The sequence below is a fragment of the Miscanthus floridulus genome, chromosome 5, assembly GCF_019320115.1.
Source record: "Miscanthus floridulus cultivar M001 chromosome 5, ASM1932011v1, whole genome shotgun sequence".
NCBI lineage: Eukaryota > Viridiplantae > Streptophyta > Magnoliopsida > Poales > Poaceae > Miscanthus > Miscanthus floridulus.
This window is the reverse complement of record NC_089584.1, coordinates 139,418,145-139,431,399: the sequence shown is the minus strand read 5'-3', so window position 1 is coordinate 139,431,399 and position 13,255 is coordinate 139,418,145.

Here is a 13,255-nt window from a genome sequence, read left to right as displayed (position 1 = left end):
TTGATAACCGCATTCCGATACGAGTTTCACTCCTCTTAATAGTACGGCTATCTATCCTAAATGTGATCACACTCACTAAGTGTCTTGATCACTAAAACAAAATGGCTCCTACATTTTATACCTTTGCCTTGAGCCTTTTGTTTTTCTCTTTCTTCTTTTCCAAGTTCAAGCATTTGATCATCACCATGCTATCACCATTGTCATGATCTTCGTTATTGCTTCATCACTTGGAGTAGTGCTACCTATCTCATAATCATCTTGATAAACTAGGTTAGCACTTAGGGTTTCATCAATTAACCAAAACCAAACTAGAGCTTTCAATCTCCCCCTTTTTGGTAATTGATGACAACCCTTATACAAAGATATGAATTAAAGTTCATTTGAATCCATGTTGCTTGCCAAAGCTTATTTACCATGTGTAAAAGGGTATAGGCAAGTTTCATGAACTCCATATGGTAGTAATTGCTCCCCCTTCATATGTGCTAAGAGTTTGGATTGTAGTTTGCACATATGCTTAGATAGGAAATATAGGAGACAATTTCTACCAAATGATGCTAAGGTATAAGAGATGGACCTTTGAAGCGTGATACCAATCGGAGTGCACCAATATTCCTTCCTTAGCACCATTAGTAACTAGACATACACAAAAACTAGAATACCCCATGAGATCAACATTAAAAGCAAGGGTCTAGTTTTCATAATGTGAGCATGAGTCTAGTTACTTTTAGCCTATGCATGCTAGTTTTTCATTTCATCATTCAAACCTATAACTAGCATACACCACACAAGCATGGATGTTGAAACTTAGAATTTGTACCATGCGAGCAAATATATGAAATGTTCATTCAAATGCATCATACAAGTTTATGAGCTTGCTCCCCCTACTTGTGTGCTCAAAATTTTAATTGATCCCTTTCCTTTAGCATATCTCTCCCCTTATGTCCAATACTCCCCTATCACTCATATCTTTGTTTCTCTCCCCCTTTGTCAACAATTAGCACAAAAGGTGATCTTAAATTATGGATAGGTTGGGGTGAAACCATGTGAAATAAGGATCATTTTCCCAATTTGGTTCAATCTAGATTACTTGCAAAAGATTTTTAACTCGGTTTGATCCAAGGACAAGCTTCTTCACACCTCCAAATAAGGGTTATCTTGTACCATGTTGAGTTAAACACTTATAGCTTATTTTCTAAATCAAACACTAGGTTTACAAGCCCACAAACATGTCATATGCTACCACTAGATCATTTCAAACATACAAGCAATAGTGGTACCATATAAGCATCAAATTCATTTAATTTTCATGAATGAGCCTATGACATGATAGGAATGACTAGATGCACTAAACAAGTCCTTAGTAATGAATGGATGACATGTCAATCAACTTTTACCTTGCTTTGCTCGAAGGAGAGGCATGTCATATAATGGGGGTGCATCAACACATATTGGAGAAGTCAAGTATGTTCAATTCATTCCTTAGCTTGCAAAACCTCTTCTCATCAAGTGGCTTGGTGAATATGTCGGCAAGTTGATCTTCGGTGCCCACACTCTCTATGCAAATGTCCCCTTTTTGTTGGTGATCTCTTATGAAATGATGGCGGACATCAATATGCTTTGTTCTTGAGTGTTGAATTGGGTTGTTGGTGAGCTTGACGGCACTTTCATTGTCACATAGCAAAGGCACTTGCTTGAACTTGATTCCAAAGTCACTCAAAGTAGCCTTCATCCAAAGTAATTGAGCACAACAACTACCGGCCGAAATATACTCCGCTTCGGCGGTTGAAAGTGCTACACTATTTTGCTTCTTTGATGACCAAGACACAAGTGATCTTCCCAATAGTTGACATGTGCCCGATGTGCTCTTTCTCTCAACTTTGCATCCCGCATAATCCGAATCCGAATATCCAATCAACTCAAATCTTGCTCCTTTGGGATACCATAATCCAACATGTTGTGTATGCTTTAAGTACCTCAATATTCTCTTTGTTGCCTTCAAATGACTTTCTCTTGGTGAGGCTTGAAATCTTGCACACATGCATACACTAAACATTACATCCGGTCTTGATGCGGTCACATAGAGTAGACTTCCAATCATAGACCGATACATCTTTTGATCCACCATGTTGCCACTAGCATCACTATCCAAGCTTCCACTTGTCCCCATTGGTGTACTAATAGCTTTGCTCTCATCCATTTCAAACTTCTTGAGCATGTCCTTGATATACTTGCCTTGACTCACAAATGTGCCATTCTTCATTTGCTTGATTTGAAGACCAAGGAAGTAACTAAGTTCTCCAATCATAGACATCTCAAACTCACTTGCCATCATCTTGCCAAACTCCTCACAAAATTCTTGATTTGTTGACCCAAAGATGATATCATCCACATAGATTTGCATGACAAACAAATCATTTCCAAGTTTCTTGGTGAAGAGAGTGGTGTCAACCTTTCCCATCTTGAATCCCTTAGAGAGTAGGAAATCCCTCAATCTCTCATACCATGCTCTTGGTGCTTGTTTCAATCCATACAAAGCCTTTCTCAACTTGTAAACATGGTTGGGTTTCTTTTCATCTTCAAAACCGGGAGGTTGCTCAACATACACAAGCTCATTGATGTACCCATTGAGAAATGCACTCTTCACATCCATTTGATATAGCTTGATGTTGTGGGCACAAGCATAAGCTAGCAAGATCCTAATTGCTTCCAATCTTGCAACCGGGGCATATGTTTCTCCAAAGTCAAGACCTTCAACTTGAGTATAACCTTGAGCCACTAATCTTGCTTTGTTCCTTATCACTATCCCATCTTGATCTTGCTTGTTCCGAAAGACCCACTTGGTTCCAATCACATTATGACCCTTAGGCCTCTCAACTAACTCCCATACTTGGTTTCTTGTGAAGTTGTTTAGCTCTTCATGCATAGCATTGACCCAATCAATATCATTCAAAGCTTCATCTATCTTTTTAGGCTCAATGGATGACACAAATGAGAAGTGCTCACAAAATGATGCCAATCTTGATCTTGTTTGCACACCTCTTGAAATATCACCAATGATGGTGTCCAATGGATGATCTCTTGCAACATTGGTTGGTTGAAGCACTTGCACTTGATTGCTAGCATTTGATTGATCACTTGATTGAGATGATGAACTAGCCATTTGTTGATCTTGCACATTGCCATTACTAGAGCTTGCTTGGATTTTATCATGAGAACCACTAGCTTGCACATTTGAGTTAGAGAGCACTTGATTCTTGTCATCTTCAACATCAATCACCTCTCTAGGCCTTAACTCACCAATGTCCATGTTCTTCATTGCATTGACCAATTGAGTGCCTCTTACATCATCTAGATTCTCATCTTCCTCTTGGGAACCATTTGTTTCATCAAACTCCACATCATGAACCTCCTCAAGAGTACCACTAGCCAAATTCCAAACTCTATAAGCCTTGCTAGTAGTAGAGTAACCAAGCAAGAAACCTTCATCACATTTCTTTTCAAACTTGCTCAATCTAGTGCCTTTCTTCAATATATAGCATTTACATCCAAAAACCCGAAAGTAAGCTATGTTGGGCTTTCTTCCATTCAATAGCTCATAGGGTGTCTTCTCCATCATGGGGTGACAATAGAGTCGGTTGCTATAATAGCAAGCCGTGTTGATTGCTTCGGCCCAAAATGAATGACTCACATTGTACTCACTCAACATTGATCTTGCCATATCAATCAAGGTTCTATTCTTTCTTTCAACTAGCCCATTTGATTGAGGAGTATACTTGGCCGAGAATTGATGTCTAATTCCAAATTCATCACACAACTCATCAATTCTAGTGTTCTTGAATTCACTACCATTGTCACTTCTAACTTTCTTGATGGTTGTTTCAAACTCATTGTGAATGCCCTTGACAAATGATTTGAATATTGCAAACACATCACTCTTGTCACCAAGAAAGAACACCCAAGTGTATCTAGTGAAATCATCCACAATCACAAATCCATATTTGTTTCCACCAATGCTAGTGTATGTGGTTGGTCCAAACAAGTCCATGTGCATCAATTCAAATGCCTTAGATGTACTCATCATGCTCTTCTTAGGATGTGTATTACCAACTTGTTTTCCGGCTTGACATGCACTACATAGCTTATCCTTTTCAAATGTGACATCTTTCAAGCCTCTAACTAAGTCATGCTTAATCAATTTGTTCAATTGTTTCATTCCAACATGACCAAGCCTTCTATGCCATAACCAACCCATGCTAGACTTAGTGATCAAACATGTTGACAATTGAGCCTCTCTAGCATTGAAATCAACTAAGTATAGATTCTCATATCTAAATCCTTTGAATATCAAGTTTGAGCCATCTACACTTATGATCTCTACATCATCCACACCAAATATGCATTTGAAACCAAGATCACATAATTGGGCTACCGACAATAGGTTGAAATTCAAGCTCTCTACTAGTAGCACATTGGAAATGCTCAAATCATTGGATATTGCAATCTTACCAAGCCCCTTGACTTTGCCTTTGCCATTGTCACCAAATGTGATACTATCAATCCCATTGCTCTTGCTTTCATTGATTGAATTGAACATTCTTGAATCACCGGTCATGTGTTGTGTGCACCCACTATCAAGTACCCAATGCCTTCCTCCGGCTTTATAATTTACCTACATAAGAAGATCAATTCTTTTTAGGTACCCAAACTTGCTTGGGTCCTTGTAGGTTAGTCACCAAGGACTTTGGTACCCAAATGGCCTTCTTCTTTGGGCCCACAATTGGTGTACCAATGAACTTAGCCTTCACACCATTGGCACCCTTATAAAGCATGTAACAAGAATCAAATTTGATTGAGGATACATTAGGTAGCTTGTTCTTGTTAGTCTTGCAATTTTGCTCTATATGCCCAACTTGCTTGCATCTATTGCAAAACCGACCATTGCCCTTCACAAAGCTAGCTTTGGGAGTGACAAAGGCCGCCTTGCCTTTCTTGGGGGTATAGCCTAATCCCTCTTTGTTGAGAGAAAACCTTTGGCTACCCAAGCACTTTAGCAAGCGGGCATCTCCACCATAGGCATTGCCTAAGGCACGAGTGAGCTCATTCACCTCCTTCTTGAGGGTTTCATTTTCCACCATTAGTGATGTATCATTCATAGGTGGAGTGGTAATGGTTGTGCTACAAGAAGTGTTAGTGGGAGCAACAATAATGGGTTCATGAAAAGATTCATCAATAAGATCACATGTTAGTCCCACATCACATGTTACTATCACTTGCTCCTTCTTGGTTTCCTCCTTCTTGACTTGCTCAATGAGAGAGGAGTGAGCCTTTTCAAGCTTAGAGTGAGCTTTGCCAAGCTTCTCATGGGCATCCACTAGCCCCTCATGAGTGGCATTGAGCTCATCAAAGGATTGCTCAAGAAATTTTACTTTCTTACGCAATTCTTTGCACTCCTTTCTCTTCATCTCATTGCAAGCGTGTACTTGCTCACACATGTCCATGAGCTCCTCCTTGGAGTACTCCTCATCTTCATCATCACTCCTACAAGAATCACTTTCATCATCATCACTCTCATCATATTTTACCTTGGTAGGCTTAGCCATGAGGCATGTTGATGGAGTGTCGAAGATGGAGGGCTTGTCGTTGATGGCGATGCTTGCTAGTGCTTTCTTGATTGATTTCTTGCCATCATCACTAGAGTCATCACTATCCGATGAGCCATCACTATCCCAAGTGACCACATAGCCTCCACCCTTCTTCTTCTTTTGAAAGGTCATCCTCTTCTCCCTCTTCTCCTTCTTTTCTTTCTTGTCCTTCTTGTGTTTGTTCTTCTCATCTTCATCATTGTCACTATTGTAAGGACAATTGGCTACCACATGATCGGGACTCTTGCAATTATAGCATCTTCTCACATATTCTTTGCTCTTGGTATGATCTCTTCTTTTTCTTGCACCATAGCCTTTCTTCTTCATGAACTTGCCCATCTTGCGCACAAAGAGAGCCATAGCTTCATCATCAATATCACTAAGATCCTCATCATCACTTGACTCTTTCTTTGACTTGCCCTTGTTCTTGTATGATGATGAGCTAGCCTTGAATGCTACACTCTTCTTCTTCTTGTCCTCATCTTCCTTCTTGTCCTCCTTGTCATCCCCCTCCCTTTCCACACGGTATGTCTCTTGTGTCATGACTTCACCTAGTACTTGGTTGGGGGTGATCTCCTTTAATCCTCCTCTTATGATTAGCATTCTCAACATTTCAAACCTTGGAGGTAGACTCATCAAGAACCGATGAGAGACATCATCATTCTTGATCTTTTCTCCCAACGCCTTCAAATCATTGACAATGACTTGCAAGCGATGGAACATCTCCGGTATGCTCTCATCATCTTTCATCTTGAAACCTATCAACTTGTCCTTGAGAATATATAACTTGGCACTCTTCACCTCCGGTGTGCCCTCATAGGTTTCCTCCAATCTCCTCCACACTTCATTTGCTCTTTCACAATCCTTGATTTGTTCAAACACCTTTGGATCAAGGGCATTGTATAGGGTGTTGAGAGCCATTGTATTGCATTGCTTGTTAGACTTATCTTGGTTGGTGGGATTGTCGGGATTAATGATAGCATAATCATTCTCGGTTACATCCCATACTTGATCATTGATTGAACCAAGATACACACTTATCTTTCTCTTCCAATAATCATAGCTTGTGCCATCAAAGAATGGTGGTTTGCCCCCCACATGGTTGAACACAACTTGAGCCATAATTTGACACCGAGGTTGTTAAGCCTTCAATCAAACGGTGACCACGGCTCTGATACCACTTGAAAGGTCCTAATATGGCTAGAGGGGGGGTGAATAGCCTATTTAAAAATCTACAAATCAACTAGAGCAATTTGATTAGTATGACAAATAGCGTAATGCAAACTTGCTCTAGCTCTACAAGGGTTGCAAGCCACCTAACCAACAATTCTAGTTGCAATGATTACTTAGGCACACAAACTTGCTATGTAATTACTCACTAAGAGCTCTCAACCTTGCTACTCTAAAGAGCTCAACTAGATGAATATAAATAATAAAGCAAGCTCTCAATTCTAATTACACTAAAGAGCTTGTGTCAACTAGTTTGCAAGAATGTAAATAAGTGAGTAAGGTGATTATACCGACGTGTAGGGGATGAACCAATCACAAGATGAATATATATAGCCAATCACCGGGAGAATGCCAAAGACAAGAGACAATCGATTTTCTCCCGAGGTTCACGTGTTTGCCAACACGCTACGTCCCCGTTGTGTCGACCAACACTTGGTGGTTCGGCGGCTAAGAGGTGTTTCACAAACCTCGTCCACACGATTGGACACCGCAAGAACCTACCCACAAGTGAGGTAACTCAATGACACGAGCAATTTACTAGAGTTACCTTTCGGCGCTCCGCCGGGGAAGGTACAACTCCCCTCACAATCACCAGAGACGGCCACGAACAATCACCAACTCGTGCCGATCCTCCACCGCTGCTCCAACCGTCTAGGTGGTGGCAACCACCAAGAGAAACAAGCGAAATCCGCAGCGCAACACGAATACCAAGTGCCTCTAGATGCAATCACTCAAGCAATGCACTTGGATTCTCTCCCAATCTCACAATGATGATGGATCAATGATGGAGATGAGTGGGAGGGCTTTAGCTAAGCTCACAAGGATGCTATGTCAATGAAAATGTGCAAGAGTTGTCCCTTGAGCCGGCCATGGGGCTATAAATAGAGCCCCCATCAAATAGAGCCGTTATACCCCTTCACTGGGCAAAACGCGATCTGACCGGACGCTCCGGTCATACTGACCGGACGCTAGCCCTCAGCGTCCGGTCGCTCAATGTCAGCCACGAGTCCAGACTCAACGGTCATCGGCCTCGACCGGACGCTGCTTCTTCGAACTGACCGGACGCTGAAGCCCCTGCGTCCGGTCGTTTACAGTAAGCTCCCGAGCATGACCGGACGCGTCCGATAAAACTGACCGGACGCTGAAGCCCCAGCGTCCGGTCGTTTCCAGTAAGCTCCCCGAGGCATGTTTTTTCGACCGGACGCGTCCGGTCCACATTGACCGGACGCAGACCAGCGTCCGGTGCTCAACCCCAGCGACTGTGCCGTCTGACAGCTCGACCGGACGCAGCCTTTCAGCGTCCGGTCGCAGAGTGACCCAGCGTCCGGTCAGTAGACCGACGCCAGCATCATTTCGACCAACTCCATTTCAACTCTAACTTCTTCACCCTTGCTCAAATGTGCCAACCACCAAGAATTTTGCATCCGGCGCAATAGAAAATAGACATTTCATTTTTCCAAAAGCGCCGAATCCCGCCTCGCAAGCTCGGCGGGAGGGAGAGAGGGACCCAAACCCATCTCAACCCTGCAAACACCTTGCGCACATGTGTTAGCCTTTTTTCACAAATATTTTCAAGGGTGTTAGCACTCCACTAGATCCTAAATGCATATGCAATGAGTTAGAGCATCTAGTGGCACTTTGATAACCGCATTCCGATACGAGTTTCACTCCTCTTAATAGTACGGCTATCTATCCTAAATGTGATCACACTCACTAAGTGTCTTGATCACTAAAACAAAATGGCTCCTACATTTTATACCTTTGCCTTGAGCCTTTTGTTTTTCTCTTTCTTCTTTTCCAAGTTCAAGCATTTGATCATCACCATGCTATCACCATTGTCATGATCTTCGTTATTGCTTCATCACTTGGAGTAGTGCTACCTATCTCATAATCATCTTGATAAACTAGGTTAGCACTTAGGGTTTCATCAATTAACCAAAACCAAACTAGAGCTTTCAAAGTGTCAATTGAAGTTGGAGAGACACTTAGAGTAGTTTAGGACTTTGTTTTTCCTTTGGCCGTACTATTAAGGGGGGTATGGACGGGTAGTTTGACCTAGGTTGAGTCTAGTGAGTTAGGTGTGGTGCACACTTGTTAAAACTAGCTCTAGGTAGCTCCTATGAATGCCTAAGATCCTTTGGAGCAAACTTCATTCACATATGATCGAAAGTTGGAAGTGAATGGAGGGTCAAATACTGACCGGGACGCTGGCCGCAGGGTCCGGTCAGTTTATTTGACTGAGGTGAACAAGTCTGGAGGTGACCGGACGCTGGAAGGGTTGTGTGACCAAACGCTGAGGGCCAGCGTCCTGTCGACTCCAGTAAGGGTCCAGACTTGAGAAAGTGTGATCGGACGCGTCCGGTCAGTGGTGACCGGACCCTGAGTATCCAGCGTCCGGTCATTACAGTAAGCATCCAGAGCGACCAGACGCGTCCGTGTCGGTACTGACCGGACCCTGACAGCGTCCGGTCAATCACGTGAAAACTGTCGCGCAGGTTGAACTGACCGGAGCGTCCGGTCAAAACGATCGGAGCGTCCGGTTACCCCGCAGAAGCTCATAACGGTTCGTTTTTTCAGGCTGCCTTATAAATAGTTGCTCCACTCGTGAGTGGAGTCACTTTTGCTCATTCCAACAGCTGAGAAACACGTTGTGAGTGCCAAGAAGAGCAAGGTCCTAGTGAGGTGTTTGTGATTTGAGAATCCAAGAGTGAAACCTCATTAGTGAATCAAGAGTAGACAAGTGTGCATCCATCTTCTCATTAGGCTTCGCGTTGTCAAGTGAGAGTTTCGTGCTTGTTACTCTTGGTGATCGCCATCACCTAGACGGCTTGGGTGGTGATTGGGAGCTTGGTGATCACCCTGCGGAGCTTGTGGGTGACCCAACTCAAGTTGTGAGCGGTTTTGGGTGATTCGCCGTGAACGGAGTGTCGAAGAATCAACCCGTAGAGAGCAACTTGATCCTTGCGTGGATCAAGGGGGAGCTACAACCCTTGCGTGGGTGCTCCAACGAGGACTAGTGGAGAGTGGTGACTCTCCGATACCTCGGCAAAACATCGCCGCGTTCCTCTCTCCATTTACTTTGAGCATTTACTTTAAGTATTTTACTTTGAGAAATTCAATACTTGTCTTTATATTCATAGAATTGCTATGCTAGAGTAAGTTTTGGAACATAGGTTGCAAGTCTTTTGTGCGTTGATTTGATAGAAACACTTTTTCTAGGCACAAGGGGTTAATTGGGCTATCCGTAGGATTTGATTATTGCAAGAAAATTTAGAATTAGCCCAATTCACCCCCCCTCTTGGGCATCTTGATCCTTTCAATTGGTATCAGAGCCTCGTGCTCACGTTTTTAAGCCTAACCGCTTAGAGCAAGATGTCTCACGGGAATGGACCTCCTCCTATCTTCGAGGGGGATGATTTCCATATTGGAAAATTCGCATGGAGGCTTACCTAGAAGCTCTAGATGTTGGAATTCTTAGAGCCGCCTCTCAAGGGTTCCCAACACCTAAGAATGCCGCACAACTTCAAGGCGATGAAGTAACTATGAAAAATGGAATGCAAAGGCTCGCAACACCATCTTTAGAGGCCTTGCAAAGATGTGTTCAATCATGTAAGGAACCACAAAGACGCCCATGCACTATGGTCGGACGTTTGTGCGCTCCATGAGGGAACCAGAGTGAGCGTAAGGAACGCTATCACCTTGTGATTAAAAAGCTAAATTCTTTTGAGATGCTTCCCAAAGAAAGTGCTAATGAAATGTATTCTCGTTTAAATGTTCTTGTAGAGGAAGTCAATGGGCTTGGACTTACTCAAATGTCACCATCCCGACGTTGTGAGAAAGATCTTAAGTGTTCTCCCCATTGACAAATATGGGCACATTGTGACCGTGCTACATCAAGGTGATCTTTTCCGCTGCTACACCGTATCACAAATCTTGGGAAAGATCAATGCTCATGAGATGTACATGCACATCACGCCACAAGATGGCTCATCCTCTACCAAGAAGAAAGAGAAGGACTTAGCATTCAAAGCTAGCCAAGATAAGGGCAAGGCAAGACTTGAGTATGAGCTCAAGTGATGAGATGATGAAGAAAGTCTTGCTCTCATGGTGAAGAAGACCGCCAGATGCTAAAGAAGCTAAAAAGAGTGGCATTAAGTTTGATGGCAAGAAGAAGAAGTTCTTCACTAGCTCAAGAAGAAAGCCAATCTCCGAGATGCTATAATTGTGGCGAACTTGGCCACCTAGCTCATCAATGCACAAAGCCCAAGAAAGACAAGTTCAAGAACAAGGGCAAGAAAGATGATTCAGTAAGTGATGAAGATGAAAAGAAAAAGAACAAGCCATACAAGGAGAGATGACAAAAAAGAGACTTCTACAAGAAGAAGAAGAGTGGCAAGTCCTATATTGTCGGTGATTGGCTCACAGATATTGATTCATCAAGTGGATCATCCGATGATGAGAGTGACAATAAGAAGGTGGCCGCTATTGCTATTGATCTTGCATCCTCACCGCCACCATCGCCATCATCCTCTACACACCTATGCCTTATGGCCAAGGGTGAACGCAAGGTAACTAAGAGTGATGATAGTAGTGATGATGAGTGAGCGTAGTGATGATGATAGTGATAGCGATGATGATTCACCCACATATGATGATCTTGTCAAAATATTAAGAAAATACACTAAGATCATTAGAAAGAGTAGAGCTAAATGAAAAAACTTGATGCTAAAAATGATTCACTCTTAGCTAAGTGTGATACATTGGAAAAGGCTAATGATGAGCTCAAAGAAACAAATGACTCTATATCATCTAAACTCAAGGAGCTCAAATCTTCTAAGAAAGAGCTTAAAGATAAAACATGATAAAACTTGAGTGGGTTACACAATGAGCTTATCATTAGTCACAACAAGCTAAAAGATGAATATACAACTCTAAACATCAATTATGATACCCTTGTTATTGCACAAGAATTCTTACCAAATGAGCCACATGTTGCTACTAACCATGTGTTAAGATTGATATAGCTACCTCATGTGATGATTTAATTGATGAGAGCATTGAGCATGGATCTAGTAGCAAAGGCAAGTGGTGAGTGCAATGACTATGATGAGTATGTCAAGCTCGAGTGACCATGAGAAGCTCAAAGATCTTGAAGAGATGAAAAGTCACAACACCATTGTGCTAGAAACTCTGATCATGACAAAGAGTTGATCCTTGAAAATGAGAAGCTCAAAGAAGAAAACAAGAAACTCAAGGAAGAGAAGAACAATGATATTCTCAAGGAAGAGAACAAGAAGCTCAAGATGGAGAAAGAGCATCTCAGGTGGGATTGAGCAAGTTTGCTAGAGGCAAGCAATCTCCAAAGTGACTCATGAATACCGTCATGAAGATGGATAGAAGTGGCATTGGATATATGGCAAGGTTGAGAGAAGAAGGCTCAAGCTCAACACCAACAATCAAGCCAAAGAGAGGTTTTGAGTGGTGGACAAGAAGGCACTTTGCTCATGAGTGTCAAAACTCCACCACCACAACCCTTGGCCAGCATGCTAGACCTTTGTTTCTTTCAATGCTCACTACATGCTTAGAAAAGATTTAGTGGAAAGATGAAAGTCATGTTCTTAGGACCCTCCAACAAGAGTAGGCCTAAGAAGATTTGGGTGGCTAAGTCACTTGTTGAGAAGGTGAAGGGCCCTCAACAAGTTTGGATCCTAAAGTTTAATCTCTTGTGTGTAGGTGAACTACAAGACGGTGGAAGTCATTGGGTTATTGATAGTGGTTGCACTAACATACTTGACCGGTGATCCTCGTATGTTCACCTCACTAGATGAGAGGTAGATGGACAAGAGAAAATAACATTTGGAGATAATTCAAAGGGCAAGGTTAAAGGATTAGGCAAAGTGGCAATATCAAATGATCATTCCATCTCCAATGTGCTCTATGTTGCCCTCATTGAGTTTCAACTTGATATCTCGTTGGCTTGGGCAATTGTGTGATCTTGGTTTCCAATGCTTATTCATCGTACAAGGAGGTTGTTGTATTCCAAAGTAGGTGACAGCAAGTGATATTCAATGGATTTAGATTACAACAACTTATATCTAGTTGACTCACCTCCGAAGATGCCACCTTGAAGACTTGCCTATTCACCAAAACAACACTTGGGTGGCTATGGCATGAAGACTTGCTCATGTTGGGATGAGCTCACTCAGAAGCTTATGAAGAATGATTGGTGAGAGGGTTGAAGGATGTGAAGTTTGAGAAGGACAAGCTTTGTAGTGCAGTCAAGCGGCAAGCAAGTTGCAAAAGTCATCCAACCAAAAGCTTTCATGTCAACCACAAGAGTGCTAGAACTCCTACACATGGATTTACTTGGACACCACAACATA